At 40.0% G+C, this 23,776-nt stretch overlaps 1 protein-coding gene across 1 annotated transcript in view; it reads right to left on the reverse strand.

Moving 5' to 3' along the window:
* Positions 1-23,776, reverse strand: part of LOC131049869 (phosphoribosylaminoimidazole carboxylase, chloroplastic) — a 174,272-nt gene that overhangs the window by 149,541 nt on the left and 955 nt on the right. The window lies entirely within an intron of this gene.

Raw genomic sequence — 23,776 nt, forward strand, 5'->3', positions numbered from 1 at the left:
ATTTCTAAGTGAGCTCCTTGCTTGCCTAGTCGCCCCCTTCTTTGGCCCCTTTTGGGGGTTTGAAGAGCTTATTGCTACTGTTCTAATTGGTGGGTTTCAAGACATTCATCTACAGCAGATTTGCCATAGTTTTCAGCTAAGTTGCTGGTTCGAGTTAGGGCACCAGTTTGGGTTCGAGAACCCGATTCGCCGGTTCGGCAAAATTTTGAAAGGGGGTTGGGTTCGTTAGTACAAAAACAATGTAAAAATTATATATTAAGATTAGAAGGTCACATAGCATCATATAAACAACAAAACCACCAGAAACTTGTTAGATATTGTCTATGACTTACAACTGAAGAAGTGTTGAATGTATACAAATCATATCAGACTACTAATGATCATGAAAGTGGCATGGGAATAAGCAGCTAATTGCAATTTAGCTTATATTTATTTTAGGAGATGATTGGGACTCTAAATCTGTGTGGAGATCAGCTATTCTAGTAAAAGTATGGCATATATCTTAAATTGTAAGGTTTGATACAAGTTCAAGGATGTCTATATTCAATGAGCCCTGTTGAATGATAAATTTAAATTTTAAAATTTTCCTAAAGGTGTGAAAGGTTGGTACAGAATCAGGAGACTGTCTATATTTTTCCCTTTAGGAGGGTTACATGAAAAATATCTATGAAACTTAAAATGTTCCATCGATGCTAAAAGATCATCGGCCAATATATTACATCGAACACCTCAAGAAGAGTCTCGGCGAAAGGAAAGTTTCATTGAAATAAAACATAAAGTGTAAAAGCACTAAGATGACTCCGGAGAAATATCTCTTTCGGTAGATGAAAGAAATGATTCATCGATGCCCCAGTTTCGTCGAAAAGCGGAAAATGAACAAAAGATGATGTCGAAGAAGTTAACCTACCGGTGAAACCTAAAAATGTCCATCGAAAGACAAACTCCATCGATAGCAATATGTCGATAAAAAACATAAGGGTTTCATCGATAAAGGAAAGGCATCGAAGAAAAGGAGGACTTCGGCAGGACTATCAGACACTTTATCGAAACAGAAGTCTCATCGATAGGGAAGATATATCAACGAGGAATGGACTTCGGTGGGCCAATATAGAGTTGCATCGAAGCATAAGACTCATCGAAAACAATTTCGATGAAAGTCCTAACAAACTCATCGACAAAGATCTCGTCGAGGAAAGGATGGTTTCGAGGAAGCTGAAAAATGATTTTCGACAAGAGCCATTTACTGATGAAATGATATCAAAGAAACCAAATATATTCCCATCGATAGTATTTGTCGATGAAAATGATACATCGAGGGAGCATTTGAGCCGTCAGCCAAAGTTATGGTCGTGTTGTGACCATTTCACACATCGCCCCATCGCAAATGGGGACCCCCTCTTTTTGCTTGTTTTTCGCTCGTTTTCGCTTTCGTTTTTAGGGTTTTGTTAGTTAGTTGGTCGTCTGGATTTAGGGTCAAACCTTAGGGTTTTAAATTTTGTCTTTTCAGGCCAAAATCCAGTCGTTTTTGAGAGTTTTCGAGCTTCCTTTTCTAGGATGCCAATTTTGAATGCAATGAATTCGCCAAAATGGTCTAATTTTCAATTGGAATGTTGATGCAGAGCTTTAAATTTGTCTAAGTGTTGGCAGTCAATGTGAATTTTTGTCTAATTGAATATTTTGACCAAATTTTGACTTTTTTGAATTTTGATCCTGGGCATTGGAATTGATTTGTTTTCGCCTCGTGAAGTGTTAAAATGTGAAAAATCTTGTTATTTTGGCCTGTAGGAGCAAAATCGCTCCTGTCCCTCAGTGAAGGACGGGAGCTCATTTTCAAATATCTCATCGTCCCTGCAGAGTCCAGACAAATTTCAAGTTGGAAGTGATGGAGAACGGCAATATCTTTCCATTGAATATAAATTGAAGATTTTCATGAGCACAGAAATGCCTCCAGGAGGAAAATCGCTCCTGTCCCTCAGTGAAGGACCGGAGCTACAATTCAAATTTCGCCTTGTCCTTGCAAGATTTTGAAAACTTAATGATTTAAGGACGTCCAAAGGAAGATGCTTTGCCAAATGAATATAATTTGAGATGCTAAAACGAAGGAGAATGACCTATATTGACCAAATCGCTCCTGTCCCTCTCCAAGGGACCAGGGCGAGGTACCTTGTAGCTCTCGTCCCTCTCCCAGGGACCAGAGCGATTTCCTTCATTATGCAAAATCCAGACAAAGGTCAAGGCAAGTTTACATTCAATAACAAGGGAAAACATGAGATAAATGCGTTGAATATAAATTGAAGATTTTTGGGACGTCCATAACAGTGTTAAATGCCTAGTTCGCTCCTGTCCCTCAGGAAGGGACCAGAGCGATTTTTGATATAATTGCTTTTCTTGCAAAGTTACAGATGATGTCAAGGCATGGACGAATAGAGTGAAGAGGGACGAATCCGTTGAATATAAACTTGGAACCTGGCAAAGTGAGATAGTGGCCACAAGGGAAGGATCGCTCCTGTCCCTCTCCAAGGGACCAGGGCGATACATTGGTGATGATACTTCCTACGCAAGTTCAAGGTCGTTCCTCCAAAGTTCAAGGTCGACACAAGTCAAGACAAGGTGGCGAGGGACATTTCAAGGCGTCTTCATCATGCGCAAACACTCAAAGGACGTTAAAATGAAGAAATTGACACCCTATAACATAGATCGCTCCTGTCCCTCAAGAAGGGACCAGGGCGATGTTAGATGCATTGGCCATTTCATGCAAAATTTGCGTAGGGACAAGACGTTGCAATGTTTTAGAGGGTCCATGGTATGATAAAAAGATGATAAACAAGGGTTTTGAACGTAAAATGATCATCATTTTGAGCATGGAGACTATATCGCTCCTGTCCCTCTCCAAGGGACCAGGGCGATTTGCTTTGGATTCCTCGTTTTGCTTCAAAGTTCGAGCTAAGTCAAGACGTCCTAAGATAGCATATGGTCCAAGGCATCGTTTGAAGATAATTCGCAAGGGTTTTGAACGTCCAAACATCGCCAAATAATGTAAAAGCCTCACATCGCTCCTGTCCTTTGGACAAGGACCAAGGCGATATCACCAAAAGCGCTCACGTTCCTTCAAGACCAAAGCAAAGCGAGGTTAGGAAGAGTGAAGGACGACGTTTGAAGGACATCGCAAAGAAGATCAAAGTGTAAAGTTGCCAAGGTCAAGGAGAAAACGTGGATCGCTCCTGTCCCTCTCCAAGGGACAAGGGCGATGATCCCTCAAAGCGTCCAAACACTTCGTGCAAACAAATGAAACAAACGCAAAAGGAACAAGCATAGGTGTTATTCGCCCTACAATAAAGATCGAAGTTAAAAGATGTAAGATGGACGTAGAAATTTGAAGATCGCTCCTGTCCCTCTCCAAGGGACAAGGGCGATGAACATTCAAGAAGCCTTAAGTACGCATGCAAGATGATCAAATTCGAAGGACTCATCATGATGATCGATTTTCAACGCGAAGATGAAGGAGTTGGACGTAAGAAATGCAAAATCAAGACCAAAATCATGGATCGCTCCTGTCCCTCTCCAAGGGACCAGAGCGATGAGGTACGTCCCTTTGTTTTCCAGTTTTGGCGCCAAATTAAACAATTCAAATTTTCCTTAAATGCTAAATCGATTAAAAAATTGAAAATCCATTTTATTTAGCATTTAATATGGCGTTATCTTTTATTAATTATTTTTTGCCTCTATTAAAAAATCAAAATTCTCATTTAAAAAACACAAGGCATTAATAATTAATTATTTAATTAATATAAAATCGATTTGAAACGCCCAATCAAGCAAGTCGGCCTTGTTATTTTATTGCAAATCATTTAAAAAATGGTTTTATTTGTCAAGTCGGCCTAAGGGGTGAAAGGGTGAGCGCGCTATTTATAAGGGGAGTGAAATGTTCATTTTCACATAATCATTTTTACCTTTCTTCATGTGAATCAAGAAGAGGCGAATATAGTGCGAAGTGTGTTCAAAGGTGGTGCGATTTCAAACCAAAGGTGGCGCTAGTATCATCTTGTGTGGAGTGCGAATTACGTTGAAGACCAGGGTAGCGCTTAGTTATCAAAAGGTGGTACGAATTTGAAGACCACACCAAGTGCGAACTTGAGGATACATTAAGGCGAATTTGCTAAAGACTTGGAGGATTTGTTTGAGCGATTTGTCAAGGATAAATTTGAAGATCATTTAAGACCACGCCAAAGGCGATAATTGAAGATCACGTTCTCTCCAGAGGTGGCAAAGTCAATTTTGAGGAGATCATATTGAAGATTATTTTATACCTCAATTTTTGCCTAGGCGAATTTTGTTTTTGCATTCTAGAGTTAGCTCTCTATCGAGGTATGGCGATTTATTATTATTGCTTTATTCATTCATCGTCATATTTCAAGTTTTGAAATTTTGAATTTTGAATCTCTTGGCTCAATCGTTGTATTTTAGGAAATGATAACTCTAGAGACTTATCATGAGGTTTCCTAAAATTTTATCTCTCTTATTTACGTTATTTATTGCAAAATCTATTTCTTATAATGAAATGTTGTGTAGGTATGGCGACCCCAAAGGCGGGAGCATCCACCAGCCGCTCGGCTCTCATGAAAGAAGATCAGAAGACCGAAGAAGTGGAGACCAAGATCGTGTCTAAGTGGAGCAACATTGGAGATACCAACTTGGGGAACTTTAGCACGAAGAAGTTCCGAGAGGTCCCTTACATCGGCAAGCCATCACCTGTCCCCCGGAGAATAATAGAGAGTGGCATCATCAAGGCGGCCGGTTTTCCTCCAGCTATTCAGTGCCACGAGTTGATGATCGAGTGTGCCCGTCACTACAATCCACAGTCCAGGACAATTGTGTCCAATGAGGGAAACACTTTGGCGTACCTTTCAGAGGAAGCCATAAGTGAAGCCTTCCATCTTCCAGAGCACAGGGACATGATATACAAGAGCATTGAAGGAGCCAGATCAGTGTACGATGATGATCCAGATGCTTGCCTAAGCATAATCAATAAGAACTGGCTACTCAAGAGTCGTCCCCGTCTGAGCAAAGTACCGAACACACCGCATCGGATTGATTTCCAGGAGGAGTACAGAGATTTGATTACCATGCTCAACAGAGTTACAGGAGCACCTCATGCCTTCTATTTTGAGAAGTGGATGTTTTACTTCATCCAGGTGATTGTTCAAGGAAAGGGTACGATACATTGGGCTAGGATAATTAGCCATTGCTTAGACGTACAGTTGAGAAGACTCAGGGCTACTAAGTCCTTCCACATGAGTTCATACGTCATCTATGCCTTAATCAGGAGCGTTGAGTACGCAGGACTACCTTACAGAGGAGTGATTGGAAGAGGACCCGGCGAGGTCAGAGCTTGTGAATCCTATACCTACTTGCATCATCCACCAGGGAAGAACTACAAGTTAGTCAATGATACTTTCACGATGAACATCACAAGGACGTTGCAAGGAGGGATTCACAACAGATTATCTCAGGATGCCCAGGAGTTCATCAAGAGGTACGGTGCTTGGTTCATTCAGTTTCCCAAGTTCACTTACATTAGAGTGCATGGATGTCCTTTACCTCCATACATGTTGCCGAGGTACCCGACAGACAGAATTGTGTTACTTGAAGTAACAAGGCAGTTGGCAGCATATGTGAAGGCATTCAGACACAGACATCAGAATGGAGTTCAGGTACCTATTATTTTGGGTAATTCAGTTGAGGTATGTCCTAATGTCTTAGCCATGGATGACGCAGAGAAGGAGTTAGCCTTGTATCCTTTTTCATCTTTTGCTTGGAGGAATAGTTTTGATCCACATGGACATTTAGAGGAGACGGTCGGTAGAAGATTTAGACATGAGCACCAAATTGAAGATTTTATGATGAATCTCCTAGATGATCTCGAAGTGAAACGAAAGATACGTTCTAGATTGCCTTTGGATTTCATCAGGAAATGTAAGATTTACAGAGTGGCCGACCAAGCTCAGGACAACGGCAGGCACATCCAATCTTCATATGATAGAGAAAGCAAAACAATAAGTTTGAATTGGAATGAGCCCGAGGCCGTGGATTTAGATGATTTGATGGCACCAGTCTTGTCTTGTACTCGCAGATGGGTAGACGTTCAGCATCAGAAGTTGAGAGAACAAGGCATAGCTATGTCTTTTACTTTGGAAGAAAAGCCAGCCGAAGGTGGAGCCAGTGTTAGTGAAGGCAATCCTAATCCTAGGAATTCCGGTGAAAGTAACCTTCGATGTGCCAGTGAGGGCAATCTCCATTCGAGAGGTTCAAAGAGAAAGGAAAGATCAGAAAAGAAAGAGTCTTCCAAGAAAAGTTAGGTGCCAACAAAGATCAAACACCAGGTACTTCTTCCAGACCAGAAGATAGGACAATTCGAGTGGAAGAGTCCATGGAGTCGATGGTACAGAATGACAGACAGGAGGAAGGACAGGCACAGCATGTTTCGTCAGATGGATCTCTCCAAGATTATGAGTTAGAAGAGGATAATGAAGTAACATCTCCTCCCAGACAAGAAGAAATAGTACATAAAGAAATTCAAGTTCAAGAGACAAGATCGAATATCCCAGATTGGTTGAAGGAAAGATTGACTAAGGTGATCGTAATTGAGGACGAGGACAGTGCAATTGATTTAGAGAGCCTTGTTGGACGTTCACATATGACAACAGAGAAGAAGAAGGCTACAAAGATGTCCAAGATGATTCGAGATGAGACTGGATCTAGAAAACTGCAGATAGCTACACCGGCAGCAGACAAATATGAAGGTGAGATCCTAGCAGAAGACTATCATATACAGACTATTGAGTTAGGACCATCCACAGCAGAGCAGACTTTAGATGATGCCACCGACACATTTGAGGCATTGAAGGACAAGCTTAGAGAAGAAGTAGAAAAGAATAGAAAGCTTGAGAGAGAGGTCGGTGCATGGAGGACTTATTTCAGTCACATCAATGAACCTTTGGGACGTCAGGATCCAGTTAGATCACCAGTGCAAGCATTGCCCCTTCAATCGATCAGTGAAGCAGAAAGATTCAGGAACCTGGTCCAGCGTACATGTAGTTGGATGGATAGATCTCATACAATGGCCATAGAGTTTGTTACAAGAATGTCGAAGATCATTCATCAAGCTATCCAAGTTCTTGAGATTATTCGCAGATTGATGGCAACAGTAGCTGCATTTGCCCATACCAAGGACGTTGTCATCCCTGTCTTGAAAGTAATAAGACACACATCCAGAAGAATTTTAACGCAGGAGAGGATCTTAGAAGGTGATTCTCACAGTTTGTTTCAGTGGTCAACCTTACTCCATATAAAGAGTGTTCTCTTCGAGGACATCAGTGTTAGATGTGGTCAAGTTGAGGAGGTGATCAATCCGATCCAGGACAGAGTATTTGAGGTACTTCGTACCATTCTTGGCAGAAGGATCGAGGTCGAGACAGATGTGGATATCCAAGAATTTGAGGATAGAATCAAGATCATCTTTCGCAAGGACGCAGATGTTACAGATGAGCAGTATGATCAGATGTATGCCACCATGCTCCTGATTGATAGAACAAAGGAACTTGAACTTACTTGGGATGCAGCTCTTCTAGATGCATTTGATCAGGTTATCCACTTAGAAGAGAGTATCAAGAATCTTCCCGAGATTCCAAACACAGAAATCGAAGGAATCGTGACAAAATTCATTGCATATGCTAAGAAAGAGAATTGGAAAGGGAATAAGATTCTAGATGAAAGGTTGTTACAGATGACATGACATCTTATTTCTCATTGGTTGATACCTCCTAGATTTTTGTGCCAAATTTAATATTTGGCTATGTATTTAATATTGTTCAGTAAAAAGGAGGTCATTTGTAACAAACCCTAATTAGGGTTTAGGTGTCATGATCTTGTCCATTGATTTACTTTCAATCTGGACCTTTCATTGTAATTGGGGATGCTATTTATACCCCCATTTTTCATTTCATTTGGTAATAGTGAATAGTATAATAGAAGAATAGAGTAATAGTCAATAGTTAATGTGAGAGAGATTAGAGTTAGAAGCAATTTTTATTTTGTAGCAAGATTGAGTCTTGAAGAGAGAAATTCAAGCAATTGTTGTATATGATGACTTGGAAATCAATAAAATATTGAAGTTATGGTGTTTTGTTGCAAATTTCTTGAGTTATCTTCATGGTTGTTGGATGTACTTGAATCACGCTCAATCAAAGTAGTTTGTTAATTTGAAAGACTAAGTGTGGGATTTGATATTTGGTAGGATTCGCAATCCAAACCACTAGCTTCTTGCTGATTGTAGGAACGCCTTGCGTGGTCGACTGGAAAACATTTTGAGTCCTTAACCTTCAAGCATTTTCGTATCTAGGATATGTACCTTCGTAGTAGTGTCCTTGGTCTTTGATGCATTGAACACCATTATTACCTTAGAAGATCGCACTAATTTCAATTGAGTTGTTATCTTATGGCAAAATTGAAGTTGGTTGAGTCTTGCCAAATCTCATTCATGCTAAGTCGTTCATAGGGTTAGGCTAGATTAGACCTCTCAAACCCTATCTTTTGTTTTTTTTTGAAAGTTCCTTTTAGATTAGTAAAATCTTCGAGCCTTTGGAATCCGTAAGACGCCTTGGAGGAAACAGCAAATCACATCATACCACTAAAAAGCTTGTCCACACGTGGAGACCCCACTAAAAGAACCTTGGAGTCCATCTAACTGATCCTTTTTGCAGATCTTCAGCAGTTAGAGACTATTTTCTCAAGAGAGGATAAGATACCTATTGGTATTTTATTCTGTGTATGATTGTGTACAAAATACACGTCAACAGGTCGTATCGATGAAAATCTGATATCGAGTAAGGCTTGGAATAACCCAATGACATATATTTTTCACCGAAAGGAAGGATTTCCTAATAAGCAGATAGTATATCGATGAAAAGCGGTTTTCCTGATACAAAGCTTTCAGCGATCCCGAAAAAACATAAAATAAGTTGTGTCGAGGAAGAATAACTTTCGATGAGAAATTAAAGAGCTCCACCGACGACAAAGGTTTCAACGAAAAACTAATTCACAGTCACTTCAGCTGAACATTGGTTCCCGCGAAGAAATTAAAAGCTTAAATTGAAAATGTCACATTTGCAATTAAGTTCAAACACTTGAGTGACTGTTGCACGCACAGAGACATTAACTATTGTGTCCGATACAAGTTGCTCACGAGATTACAGCTAAATTGATCGAGTTTTCATGAGAACCAGATGATTGCCAAGATTCAGAAAGTTGCAGGAAGCTAGCTAAGGCTCGAAAGGAATAGCCCAAGCTGACAGAAGGAGTTTAACAATTCTCCAAGTAAGTGTGATATCCTGTATTGATTAAAGTTATAACACCATCATCTTCTTCTAAAAAGAGTAGGAAAGGAAAAGAATTAAACCCTGAAGAAAAACCCAAATGACAGAAGAAAGAGGGAAGAGCTCTAGCTCAAGATTTGTTAGACCAATGTCCAACCTCCAGTGTAAGGTCCAAGAAAATAAAAACTGAGGAAGAAGGACTAGAAGACAGATTTGAACATCTGGGAGACATATGGACTGAGATCAAAGGACATGAGTTGTTTTTATTTGGTTACAAGAGAAGGGAAGCTCCTGAGCCCATAAGTAACCTGTGGAAGAGGAACTTAGGGAAACTGGTGGTGCCGAATGTATTTGTAGATGTTGAATTAATGAAAGCCCTAGCAGATTCCTATAATCCAGAAACCAAGACCATATATGATTACCGAGGAAATCCTATGGTGGCAATCAACAAACAGATAATTGATATGGTGTTTGATTTAGACTCGGATGTAGAGGAGAAGATTGACATGCAGAAATTGTCACAAGAGTTTTTCAATTTAGAGGACATCTATAGGAAATGGAGATTACCCATTCACCGGCCAAAGGTCGGAGGATCCTTAGTTCCTTTCAGTACAGCTGACAAGGTGCCCTTTGATGTCAACCAGTTTCATCCTTACTTCAAGTATACATACTATGTTGCAGCCCAAGTCTTAGGCTTAGAGGCTCATCCTCTCATGGACATTGGGGTTATGGTTCTATGTGTTGACTTGCAATCAAAAGACCCTAGGCCGTTTGATTATGCCACTTATGTTGCAGAAGCCTTAAATCATGGGTTGGAAAAGTTAAAAGGAGACCTTGTAAATATTCATTTCTCCTTGTATTCTTTGTTGATGCATGTTATTCTTTATTGTGGACAAGAGTCCAATTTCTGGTCAGATGATTTTAGCATCAGAGCTTATGATAAAAGTGGTTTGAAGAAACCAGTCCAATTGTGGGTCTCTGCATGGGATCAAAGATTTACAAACAACCAATATTGGCACTTCCAGGAATACTTTGTAAAACCACTCAGTGCAGCCCTCGGACAACATAGAGATTATACATTATCCCCTAAGATCAAAAGATTCCTCAGACCGAAAGATTTCTCTCCAGAGTCTCAGATTGATCATAACTGGGGTGATTGGTACTGCCACCCTAATCATACAGAAATCAGAGTATTCGGGTATGAAGGGAAGCCATACATGCTCCCAATTACAGTACCAAACAGGGTGGCTAGTTTGGAGATTGTAAGACAATTGTCTGCTGTCAGTGCCAAACATCTCACAGACTTTGGTAAACAATCTATTGTGCTAGGGTTGCTAGTATTTTCTGATTTTATTGTTAAAAGTTCCAAAAGTTATCATTTACTCCAGGGTAAGTTAGATTATTATGGCATGACTCTGGGTAGTCCTAGAGAGAACTTTGATCCTGAGGGATATGTGAAAGCTGCAAAAACATCTCAGAAACTAAGGGCTGGAACACATATGGCTCAAATGCCAGATGATTTAATCAGGAATCTTGAAAGGGAGGAAGCTAAGGCCTTGAGAGAAAGATTTGAGACGACTTGGGAGGCTTTCAAGTGGAAGAGAGTGAGGGGGAAAGTGGATGGAAATTTACTTGGAGATCTCCAAGACCCCTTGGAAGTAGCTAAAAAACTGCTTCAGCATGAGGCAGAAATTATGCATAGAGTGCCCCCACAGTTTCTCCATTTTATCAAAACTGGAAGAGACAGTGAGCCATTGGCTCACATGTCACCAAAATCAACTGCTAGTAGCATCCCTGCTGACTCCCCTAGAGAAGACTATCCCCCTGGCTTTGAGGTAGAAATGGATATGGACACTGGTGAATTCAATATCAGGGAAGTGGTTGATATAAGAATGACAGAACATGAAGATTTTGTTGCAGAAGAAGGGTTCACTTCCTCAAAGGAATTCCTTTCATTCTTATACCAGTACAAAGGGGCTCATGTGAGAAGAATTATGGCTGGGAAACCAAAAGAAGAGCAGATGAAAAGGTTGCAGGATGAGATTGATATTCTCATGAAGGATATGACCCCTGAAAAGGGGAGGAAGATGCTAAAAGAGGCTGGTGCCATTATCTTTTCAGGTTGGGACATGAGTTCAGCACTTATGTTTGACAGGTTTCTAAAGAAGCAAGACCCGAACCAGCAGGTATTACCCCAAGAAGTGGATAAGTTGTTCACAAGTTCAGGATATGACCCTGATCAAAAGGCTCTTTTGCAATGGGCACTGTACCCGAAAGGGAAAAGGCCAATTATTATGGATACAGAAGAAACCTTTGGACATCTTATGGTTCATCAGGTAGGGAAGACAGACCCTAGGGTCACAGCAAAATTGAATTTAGATGTAGCCAGGCTAAATGTGGATCAGACAGAATTTTTGGTTAGGGAAAATATTACTTATAAGGGTTTATATGAAAAGACTAAAGATGAGAATCAGAGGCTACAAACAAAGATACTGCAGCATGAGATAGGAACTCCCATAAGTGAATATGCTGCATATCCCACAGGTCGAAGCTTGGATGATATTTCAGATGCCTCGTACTAGAAATACAAAGTAGAAAAGGCTACCAAGCAGGTTGAAGATATGAGGCAAAAGATGTATAAGGTGGTCAGTGACATAATTGATCACAGGTTTAAATCAATGATGCCTGCTGCGGAGAAATATTGGTTTACATATACTGGAACTATAAAGGCTTTCGATCAGCATAAGCAGCTTACATCCAGAGTCAAAGGGATCACTGATGTCATGCCAGAGGAGCAGGCAGAGATTGATACTTTTGCAAGACCCCATGAAGAATTCGGGAGTATGCTGGAAAAAGAAATACAAACTTTGGATAAAGGGAATACCCCTAGGGTGCCCTCTTTTTATAGAGAAGGTATATTGACTACCTTGGATCAGTGGAAAACAGAATTGGTAAATATCAAGGAGCAATCATTTCAGGAACTACAAAAGAAAGAAGACCCGACTGCATTAGCGAATTACATCCTGTCGGGATACAATATACAAGAGCTTGAAATGAAGAAGTTGGTTGACACTGTCAGGCTTTACAAAGATGACAAATATACCGAACACATGGGAATGTTTAGTCTTCTTGTGTTTAGATTAGTTAACAAACGGTCTACCTAATTGATGTATAAACAAAAGGACACATCTTTTGTCATGACCCTTCGTTTACATATATAAAGCGAAGGATTTTTGTATAAAAAAAAAAAAGAGTTCAAGGAGATAGAAACGGGGCTTTGGGGCTAATCAATTGTAGTCGAAGATCGGAGAATTAATACGAGATCAGATCTCTGTTCCTATTCTAAATTTGCAGAGTATTCTTCTTTGTGGCATTTGTGTGTGATATTATCATAGTAGATAAGATTGTTTATATTCTTTCAGTAAAGTATTCATTTTGTGTTATCTCAAATTGAATTAAAAGATTTATCTGTGGATTGTAATTGTTCCTGATAATTCTTTCTTGTGTGGTCTCATAAGGTTTGGGTTAAGTACACACAAGCAATTTAATAATGCAAGTGATTAACTGAGCTCATAAGGGAATAACAATTGACAGACCTATAAGGGATAGGTTTAATTATTGTCTCATACGGTATATATTAAGTCCCTAAAGAAGTAACTGACTCTGTAGCCCGAAAATATAAAAGGCACTGATCATTAAGTTCAACCCTCATTACAATTTACAAAGTTCATAACTGAACAAACAATAATAGGAATAGTTGAGTAGGGAATATAGAGTAAGTCAGCAATAGTGTAAAATTCTAAGCACAAAGATCAGATAACTTCTACAACAACAATCTTGAACTCATCTGCTATATCTCTATCCTAGGAACTTATGCCATTCTGAGATAGGAGGAAGCCAGATCAAGATATTTAATCTGCTATAAAAGGCACTAGTCATTGAAAACAACTAGAGAGTAGGTATACCCGCCTAGGTCCTGCAGAGCCTAAAGTGAGAGAGTTAGTAACTGTTGACGTGTATTTTGTACACAATCATACACAGAATAAAATACCCAAGGGTACCTTATCCTCTCTTGAATAAAACCTCTGATTGCTGAAGATGTCGCAAAAAAGGATCAATCAGGGTGACTCCAATGTTCTTTTATGTAGGGTCTCTACGTGTGGATAAGCACCAGTGGTCGTTGTGAATGTTGTTTCATCAAGGGGCCTTACGTATCCGAGCTGCAGGAACAAGATTTCCCTAAACTAACAAGTTCTCAAAAAAGATCAAAAGGTAGAGTTTGCAAGGGATAAATTCTAATCTAATCCTAAGAATGACCCAATGTAGGCTAGACTTGGTAAGATTCTACCAATTTCAATATTGCCATGAAATAACAACTCAACTGAAATTGATGCGATCTTCTAAGGTAACAAATGATCTTTCAATTCATCAAGGATCATAGACACTACCACAAAGGCACATATCCAAAGCTCAATGACAATTGAAGGTTTAAGTAATTCGAGTTTCTCCAGTTGACCACACAAGGCGTTCCTACAATCAGTAAGAAGCTAGTGGTTTGGAACGTGAATCTCACCAAAGATCAAGTCAATCACTTTAGTCCTTCAAACTTAAATACTACTTTGACTGAGAATGATTCAAGAAAGTAAACAACCATGAAGATAGCCACAAGAATTGCAATAAAACACCATAACTTCAATATTTTATTGATCTCAAAGCCAAAATAGACAACAATTGCTTGAAATTCTTTCTTCAATGCTCAATCTTGCTACAAAATAACTTTCTTCTCCAAAAGCTCTAAACTTCTAACTATTTCTTATTGCTAACTATTCTCTAATGACAAAATGAAAGTGAGTGAGGGTATATATAGCATCCTCAATTACAATGAACGGCCCAGATCAAAAGAAGATCAACGGCTGAGATTCTGACACCTAAACCCTAATTAGGGTTTTATTACAAAAGTTCCCCTTTTATTGAACAATATTAAATGCATAGCCAAATATTTAATTTGGCACAAAAATCTAGGAAACATAGACCAATGATAATTAAGGTGCCATGTCATCATCTATAACAACCTCTCTTCTAGAACCTTATTCCCTTTCCAATGCTCCTTTTTAGCATATGCAATGAATCTAGACACGATTCCTTCAATCTCAGCAATTGGAATCTCGGGAAGATTCCTCATTCGTTCCTCCAAGTGGATGACCTGATCGAAAGCCTTGAGAAGAGCCGCATCCCATTCAGGTTCAAGTTCATTGATCTTCTCAATCAGGAGCATAGTAGCAAACATTTGATCCCGTTGCTCATCTGTGATAACATTCTCATCTTTGCAAAAGATGACCTTGACTCTTTCTTCTAATTCTTGAAGATCCACATCTATCTCAACCTCGATCCTCCTGCCAAGAATAGTACATAACACTTCGAACACCTTGTCCTGGATCGGATGGATGACCTCCTCAACATGATTGCATTTGGTACTGATGTCCTTGAAAAGAACTTCCTTCATCTGGAGTAAAGTTGACCACTGGAGTAAATTATAAGATCCTCCATCCATTATCTTTTCTTGTGCTAGGATTTTCCTTGATGTTTGTCTGATTACTTGTAGAACAGGAATGATAACATCTCTAGTATGGGCAAAGGCGGCTACAGTTATCATTAGGTTGTGGATGATCTCAAGAACTTGGATAGCTCGGTGGATGGTCTGCATCATTCTTGTTGCAAATTCAATAGCAACTGCATGGGATTTGTCAATCCAAGAGCTCATAAGCTGGACCAAACTCTTGACTCTTTCTGCCTCACCAACTGATTCAATGGGAAGTGCCTGTACAGGAGATACTGCTGGATCCTGACGCTCCAAAGGCTGATTGAGATGGCTAAAGTAGCCTCTCCATGCACCGACCTCTCTCTCAAGCTTTCTATTTTTCTCCATTTCTTCCCTAAGCTTGTCTTTTAGTGCCTCAAACGAATCGGTTGCCTCATCCAATGTTTGCTCAGCAGTGAGTGGACCAAGCTCAAATGTTTCTACATCATATTCTTCTACGAGGATTTCACCTTCATACTTGTCCACTGCTGGTGTAGCTATCTGCAACTTCCTGGATCCTGTCTCATCTCTGATCATCTTGGACATCTTAGTGGCCTTCCTCTTTTCTGTCACTTCCTAAGAATTTCCAACAAGGCTTTCTAAATCAATCACATTATCTTCGTCCTCAATCACAATCACCCTTGTTAGTCTCTCCTTTAACCAATCTGGAATGGCAGACCTCGTCTCCCTAACTTGTATTTCTTTAGGCAATGTCTCTTCTTCTCGGAGGGGAGATGTCACTTCGTCATCATTCTTGTCTTCATGTAGCTCATTGACTTGGAGAGATCGACTTGATGAACGTTGAGGTGCCTATCCTTCTTCATGTTTATCGTTCTGGACCATTGATTCCATAGATTCCTCCATTTCAAGTGTCCTCTTCTCTTGTCGAGAAGATGTGCCGGATGAGCGATCTCGATTGGCCTCTTGCTTCTTCTTGGAGGATTCCCTTTTCTCAGGTCTCTCTTTTCTCTTTGAGCCTCTAGGATGAGGATTACCTTCACTTGTGCTTCGAAGGTTGCCTTCGCTTGTGTTTCTGGGATGAGGATTGCCTTCACTTACACTTGTTCCTCCTTCCCCTGGCCTTTCCTCCAAAGTGAAAGTCATAGATATGTTCTGCTCTCTCAACTTTTGATGTTGCACATCAACCCATCTGCGAGTACAAGACAAACTGGAGCCATCAAAGCATCTAGATCCAAAATCTCAGGTTCATTCCAATCTATCCTCACTGCTTTGTTTTCTCGGTCATAAGATGATTGGAGATGTCTGCCATTGTCCTGAGCTTGATCGGCCACTCTATAAATTTTGCATTTCCTGATGAAATCTAAAGGCAATATGGAATGCATCTTTCTTTTTACTTCAAAATCATCTGAGAGATTCATCCAAAAATCTTCTACCTGAGATTCATGTTTGTACTTTCTACCAACTGTCTCCTCTATGTACCCATAAGGATCAAAACTCTCTCTCAAGGCAAAGAATGAAAATGAATATAAGGCCAATTCCCTCTCTGCATCATCCATGGCTAGAGCATTAGGACATACCTCAACTGAATTCCCTAGTATGATAGGCATAGGAATTCCATTTCCATGCCGGTGTCTAAATGCCTTCGCATAAGCTGCCAACTGTCTAGTCACCTCAAGTAACACTATTCTGTCTGTCGGATATCTCAGCAACATGTAGGGAGGTGAAGGACATCCATGAACTTTAATATATGTAAAATTCTGAAATTGGATGAACCAAGCACCATACCTCTTTACAAGCTCTTGTGCCTCTTGAGATAGCCGATTGTGAATCCCGCCTTGCAATGTCCTGGTGATGTTCATCGTGAAGGTATCATTGACTAACTTGTAGTCACTTCCAGGTGGATGATGCAAATGGACATAGGAATCACAAACTCTGACTTCCCCAGGCCCTCTTCCGATCACTCCTCTGTGAGGTGGTCCTGCATATTCAAAACTCCTGATCAAGGCATATATGATGTATGAACTCATGTGGAAGGACTTGGTAGCCTTTAGTCTTCTTAACTGCACGTCCAAGCAATGGCTAATCATTCTAGCCCAATGAATTGTTCCTTTTCCTTGAACTATCACTTGGATGAAGTAGAACATCCACTTCTCAAAATAGAAGGCTTGAGGAGCCCCTGTGACTCGGTTGAGCAAGGTTATCAAATCTCTATACTCCTCCTGGAAGTCGATCCTATGTGGTGTGTTTGGAATCTTGCTCAGGCGAGGATGACTCTTGAGTAACCAATTCTTGTTGATGATGCTCAAGCAAGTGTCTGGATCATCTTCGTACATGGACCTGGCTCCTTCTAAGCTTTTATAAATCATATCTCTGTGCTCCGGAAGATGGAGAGCCTCACTTATAGCCTCCTCTGAAAGGTAAGCCAAAGTGTTTCCCTCCTTGGACACGATCGATCTTGACTGTGGGTCATAATGGCGGGCACACTCGATCATCAACTCATGGCACTGGACTGCTGGAGGGAAACCGGCCGCCTTGATGATACCACTTTCAATTATTCTCCTTGCGACAGGTGATGGCTTTCCAATATAAGGGACCTTTCGAAACTTCTTCACACTGAAGTTTCCCAAGTTGGTATCTCCAATGTTGCTCCACTTTGACACGATCTTGGTCTCCAATTCTTCATTCTTCTGATCTTCCTTCATAAGGGCTAGACGACTGGTGGATGCTCCTATCTTTGGGGTCGCCATCCTGATACCTGCACAACATTTCATAATGAGTAATAGATTTTGGAACGTAGAAATATAGATTAGAAAGAGGATTTAAGTTTTAAATTAGGAAACTTCATGATAAATCTTTGAATTATCATTTCCTAAATTTAACTAAGCCGCTTGAAATTCAAAATTCAAAATTTGGACAAGGGAGATCTCGCCATACCTCTCTTTGAGAACTAGCTCTAAAAAACGATGCAAAAATTAAGAAATTCGTTAGGCAAAATGAAGATCGAAGTCCTCTAGCAAATGCGCCTCCTTCATCAACTTCACCACCCTTTGGGGTCTTCGACGCCTTGAGGAAGACTCCTCCACCTCTAACCTCCAACAAAGTTCACACTCCTTCTTGGATCAAAATTCGCACTTCTTCTTGGATCAAAATTCGCACTTCTATTGCTTCTCCAAATCGCATTTAAATAAATGATTGAATAATGGATTAAAATGCTTCAAAATACCTCCCTTATATAGGTGCTCACTATTGCAATTGCCCATAGGCCGACTTGGAAATAGGCCTAAAATAAATAAAAATTAAATAAAAGAGGCCGACCTTGCAAAAAAAAAAGTTAAAATAATACCCCAAGCGCTCTCTTCTTTATTTAATTTAATAATAATTAATTTAAATGCCTTTGCAATTAAAAATTTTGATTTTTTTAAAGGCTTAAATCAATTATTAAATGCCCATGCGTTCTTATTAAATGCCAATTTAATTAAAATATTTCAAAGTTTTAGCGAATTTAGCATCTAATGCAATTCGAAAAAAAATTGGCGCCTAAGAATGGGAGGAATAAGGGACATCAACAACATCGCTCTGGTCCCTTGGAGAGGGACAAGAGCGCTCATGCAATTTTAGCCTTGTATTTCTCGCTTTTCACGTTCAAAGTCTCATCTTGGACGTCCAAAATGGCCTTTTCGCTTGGAATCTTGAGTTTGATTTATTCCATCTTTGGAATGAATGCTCCTTAAAACATTTTAGCCCCGGTCCCTTGGTGAGGGACAGGAGCGATTTCATCCTTTTGTCCTTGGTCCTTGTCTTTTCCAATCGCCAATTCATGTTGCAGGGCAATCAATGATCTTCCTTGTTTGTTCTATGCATGCCTAACTCGTTTCTCCAAGACAAAATGAGCTCTTCCAAGGATATTCGCCCTGGTCCTCCAGTGAAGGACAGGAGCGATTTTTGCTTTTGGGCTTAAAATTGTCGATTCTTGAGGTTAATTCCTTGCTCATCGTCCTTCGAAGGACATTTTTGACCTTGCATAGCCTTGCCTTGACGTGGCTTTGGAAGGGAATGGTTGTTTTTATGAAAATCGCCTTGGTCCTTGAGTGAAGGACAAGAGCGCCTTTTTAGTTCTTGGTACAAACCCTTGATCGTGTCATCTTTAAATCACTTACTAAACGTAGAATATCACTCCGCCTTCCATCTTGAGTCTTTGAAACGAACGTGGTACTCTAAAATTAGGCATACTTGAAGATTTCGCTCTGGTCCCTTGGAGAGGGACAGGAGCGCCTTAACCAATTTCATCAAGTTTTTTGTGGTCTTTGCAACTTTGTTCTTCCTTGAAGCATTCCAAATATCATTGCCATATTGTGCCTTGGCCTGGATTCATCTAAATTTGGAGGGAAAGACTTGATGATATGTTTTTCACCCTGGTCCCTAGGTGAGGGACAGGAGCGCCTTGGCCATTATAGGCTCCACTGGTGTTTTGTAGTCTCTCAAAATTATCTTCAATGGAGCGATTATGCCTTCCTTTGCTCATCTCAAACGTAAAACTTGCTTTTCCTTTGCCAAAAACTTGTCTCTTGAGAAAATTGCTCTGGTCCCTTGGAGAGGGACAGGAGCTTCCTTTAAAAGTCGCTCTGGTCCCTTGAAGAGGGACAGGAGCGCCTATTGTATCTTGGGTCGATTTTCTCCTTCATAAGCCACTCAAGTTATATTCAACGAATAAAACATACTTCTCTTGACCTTCTCAAATCGCGAAATCATTTAAATCTTGTGAGGACAATGTAATTTAGGAACTCAAGCTCCGGTCCTTCAGTGAGGGACAGGAGCGATTTTGCAAATCCAAGCTTATCCGTCCTTTGTCAGCCTTCCAAATTATATTCAATGGATAAATCATGCTTTCCTTGGTCTCTTCAAATCATAAAATCGTCTTGATCCTGCAAGGACAGTGCAATTTTGAAAATCAAGCTCCGGTCCTTCAGTGAGGGACAGGAGCGCTTTTTGTCCTCAAGGTCAAATCTTTACAATTTTCATCTCAAATTTCTTTTGCTGGGGAAGATACCATCATTTTGCAAGCTATGAACAAGAACTCAAATCCAAAAAATGTCCAAGAAGGTGTGTTTGAAGAAAATCGCTCTGGTCCCTGGGTGAGGGACAGCAGCAAACCTGTCTTGCTAGGCCAAAAGTTCAACCTTTCATTGCCAACGACTAAGTCTGGATACTCCATTATGCTCATTTCATCCTTCATTGCGTCCTTGATGCTTCAGTTCGATCAAATGAGGCCCAAAACGATCTAAGTAAGCCATTTCGCCTTGGTCCTTCAATGAAGGACAGGAGCGATTTGGGTCTTAAACTTAAAAAACTTGTCATTTTTGAGTCTTCAAAATCTTCAGAGTCTTCAATTTACGTCCAATTGCATCCCTTGGCGACCCTACAAAAAACAATTAAAACAAGTCAATAACCAAGATGCACCAAATATCACTTTCGCCTTGGTCCCTGAGAGAGGGACAGGAGCGATTTTGCCCTTATAAGCCAAAATATCAAAAATTTAGGTCTTCAGATCACTTCATCATGCGGGGTTAGGTCGTCTTCAAGTCCAGGAATCGGTTACCTTGCTTCCAAAATCTGGTTAAATTTACCCAGACAAAATGTATAATTTAATCATTAAAATGCTAACACTAACTTGAATTTGCCCTCAAAATCCAGACTGGACCCATCCTGAGACACACTTGACTTCCTGGCAGGCTCATCCTATTTCAAACTTGCAACCTTCGGGAGGAGGCTTAATAATCTTTCAAAATTTGACTTCGGCTCGAAAATATCAAAAGGAAAACTCCCAAGGCTTAACCCTAGTCCAGACGACTCACTCACTTACTCAAAACCCTAAAAGAAGAGAGAAGAACAGGCAAAACAAAAGCAAAAAAGAGGGGGGTCCCCATTCTAATGGGGTGATGTGTGAAATGGTCACAACAGTAACCAAATAGGTTCACTCTATAAGTTGGCCGAGTCAATTGGAGGGTTTGAACATAGGAGTTGACATTTCCTTAGAACCTATCCAATCTGTTGATTTGAGACCCAACAAGTCCCAATGCTTAAGTGTGTAAATCGTTAGTGTGCTCAGGGAACTGAATACTTCTGTTGCTGTTCATAAGCTGAGAATTGTAAATCAAAATGAGCTAATGCATGGGTATTCTACTATTGTGATTGAGCACTGCTCCAATACATTCTATAAGGTTAACAATTTTTTATGCTGTTCTTAATAATTTTATGTCTTAAACCTGCATGATAACTTGTAAAACAATCACACAAATCTGCAAGTTCAAAACACATATCTCTACAAACAAGAAACCCTCATTGCTATAAACTTTATAAAATTTTGCAAAAAAAATAGTAAATTTGGGTGCCCAAGCATCCAGGTTCGCCCCAGACGAACCAGCTCGCCCAGGCATGAACCCTGGCCGGACCCAAAGGCAAACAGGAACAAGACCCAATCTTGAACTGGACCAAACCAGTACTAGGCCCTAAACCCGGCGAACCCTACAACTTTAAGTTTTCAGCACAAATCCAAGAGTTTTGGAAGCATTCAGCAAAAAACAGATTGTAACAGCTTAGGCCCAGGCTCTTGCATTGGAGGAGATACAAGGGCCCAAGCCCAATTTGAAAACTACTTCTTCAACTTTTGGGGCGCCTAGAGTGGACCCTACAGCCAAGAATGATTTTGGGAGAGAAAGGACGAGTTTCGTTTGCTGCAATTAGATTTGTTGAGCATCCTAAGACGCTGTCTACTTGACTGTATACTTCAGATCAGACTTGGAAAAAGTCCTTTAAATCAACCAACCTCAAGTTTCCAATGATAAATCAAACAGGTATGCCTTTATATGTTGCACGTTCAAATCTTTAAATTAATAGGGTGTATCATAGGCTGCTATAGTCTGATATTTCATATCAGACCTGAGCTTTTGTAATCAGACTTGTAATCAGACCCAAACCAGAATTAAATTAAGCTCATTTGGAGTTGGGTTATCATTTTCCTGTTGGCAAAGAAGTATTACATGTTTATTGCTTGATTGTTTATACATATGCATTGAAAACACTCTTTAAAACATTATTCAATCACATAAAATCAGTACAACAGTTCCAGACCCGAATCCAATGGCAGCTCATGGTGCCCCACATCAAGGTGGGGCATTACATTGAACCCCAAGTTATTTTTCTCTCCTACTTTCAAAGCAGATGCAGAGGTTCAAGTTGGCCTGGACACATGTATTCAAAGGTTAGTTGTTGATAAGAAAATTCAAGACCTCATACTTGATGAGTTACAGAGGAATAAGAAGGAAGAAGGGCCATTGTTATCTTCACCTATTTGCGTTTGTAAGAGAGACACCATACTACCAAGGGAAAAAAATGTTCTCTTAAATTTATTTTACCATTTATTTCAATCTTTAAGTTTATAAAAATCTTTACCAAGTTATAGATGGCAATTTTTATCCTTGTAGATTTGTGGTGGAAAGATTATGGTGTCACAACGCCTAATCTTCAAAGGCTTGCAATCCGCATATTATCTCAATCTTATAGTGCTTCTAGTTTTGAGCGCAATTGGAGTGTTTTTGAGACCATTCACATAAAAAAGCGCAATAGGTTGACTCAAAAGCGCTTGAATGACTTTGTATATGTGTGATACAACTTTCAATTGTATGAAAAGAGGGTACAAGGGCAGGGTTCACATGAAGCACTTGACCTAGATGACATTGATCCACATTTAGCGGATTGGATTGCTGAACCTGATGGTGCTACTACTGATGTTGATGTGGAACCATTTTTCACTAACGATCACTTAGCTACGTTGGAGAGGGAGGCAACTAAATGGGCAACAGAAGTGGCAAAATGTGAGAAGGCAGAAGATGAGGTTGGTGATCCAGCAAAGGCAATTTCCTCACCTGTTGAGGATATTGCAGCAGCACCACCATCTACTTGAACACCCACTCAGCAGCAATATACTTTCTTGAGCTTTAGTCATAGACAAAATTTATAATTTTCTAATTTTCATTGATACGAAAGCTTGAACTTAATATTTATTCAGGGATTGTAGCTGTTTTGTGGTGATTGTCTACGATATGTATTTGACTCAAATTTATTCAGAGGTTGCACTTGTTTTTTGGTATTTGATATGTATTTAACTCAAACTATGATTTATATATAATGGAAACCAGTAATATGTTATCATATTCTATAAATTTAGTGTATGTGTGTTTTTTAAAAAATATTTTAAGAAATTATATATTTTCAAATGTTCAATTTTTTGCCAATTTTTTTTAAATTTTGGGCCAAAAAAATTATTGCCGAGTAAGAGTTTGTCATCAGTGTCTAGAATGGTCCATGGACTGAGTTCAAATCTTTTTAAAAGTAAAGAAAAAAGAAAAAGTGTTCTCTAGATTTCACTTGAACTTGCAGCACAAATTTAAGTCTCTTTATGAAACTCCCATTCCGAGAAGCTTCCTGCTGATCCCTGAAGCCAAACGTGGCAACTAATGTTGGAAGATGATTCTAGACCTGCCGTGAAGGTCTCAGATGCTTCCAGAACCCCATCTCATTAACCCAAACCATTCTCTTGCATGTGAAGAAAATTTTATTTCCTGTAACAATGGCGGCGGAAAAATTGAAGCAGGTAGTGTGGAGATTAAAGGACTTGAGGCCATCAAAATGGGCAAAGAAGCCATGGGAGATAACCGGCCCCTGTTCGAGTACGAAGCACGTGGAAGGTCTTCCAAATGCACTGGAATACCGCCCATTTGCTCCAGCCACGGCCCCTGTTCGGCCTCACATCCCCAATTCAGAGGAGGATCGTGTGTTTAACATTACCTACTTTACCAGAGACACCAGG

The sequence above is a fragment of the Cryptomeria japonica genome, chromosome 2 (genome assembly GCF_030272615.1).
Source record: "Cryptomeria japonica chromosome 2, Sugi_1.0, whole genome shotgun sequence".
Classification (NCBI taxonomy): Eukaryota; Viridiplantae; Streptophyta; class Pinopsida; order Cupressales; family Cupressaceae; genus Cryptomeria; species Cryptomeria japonica.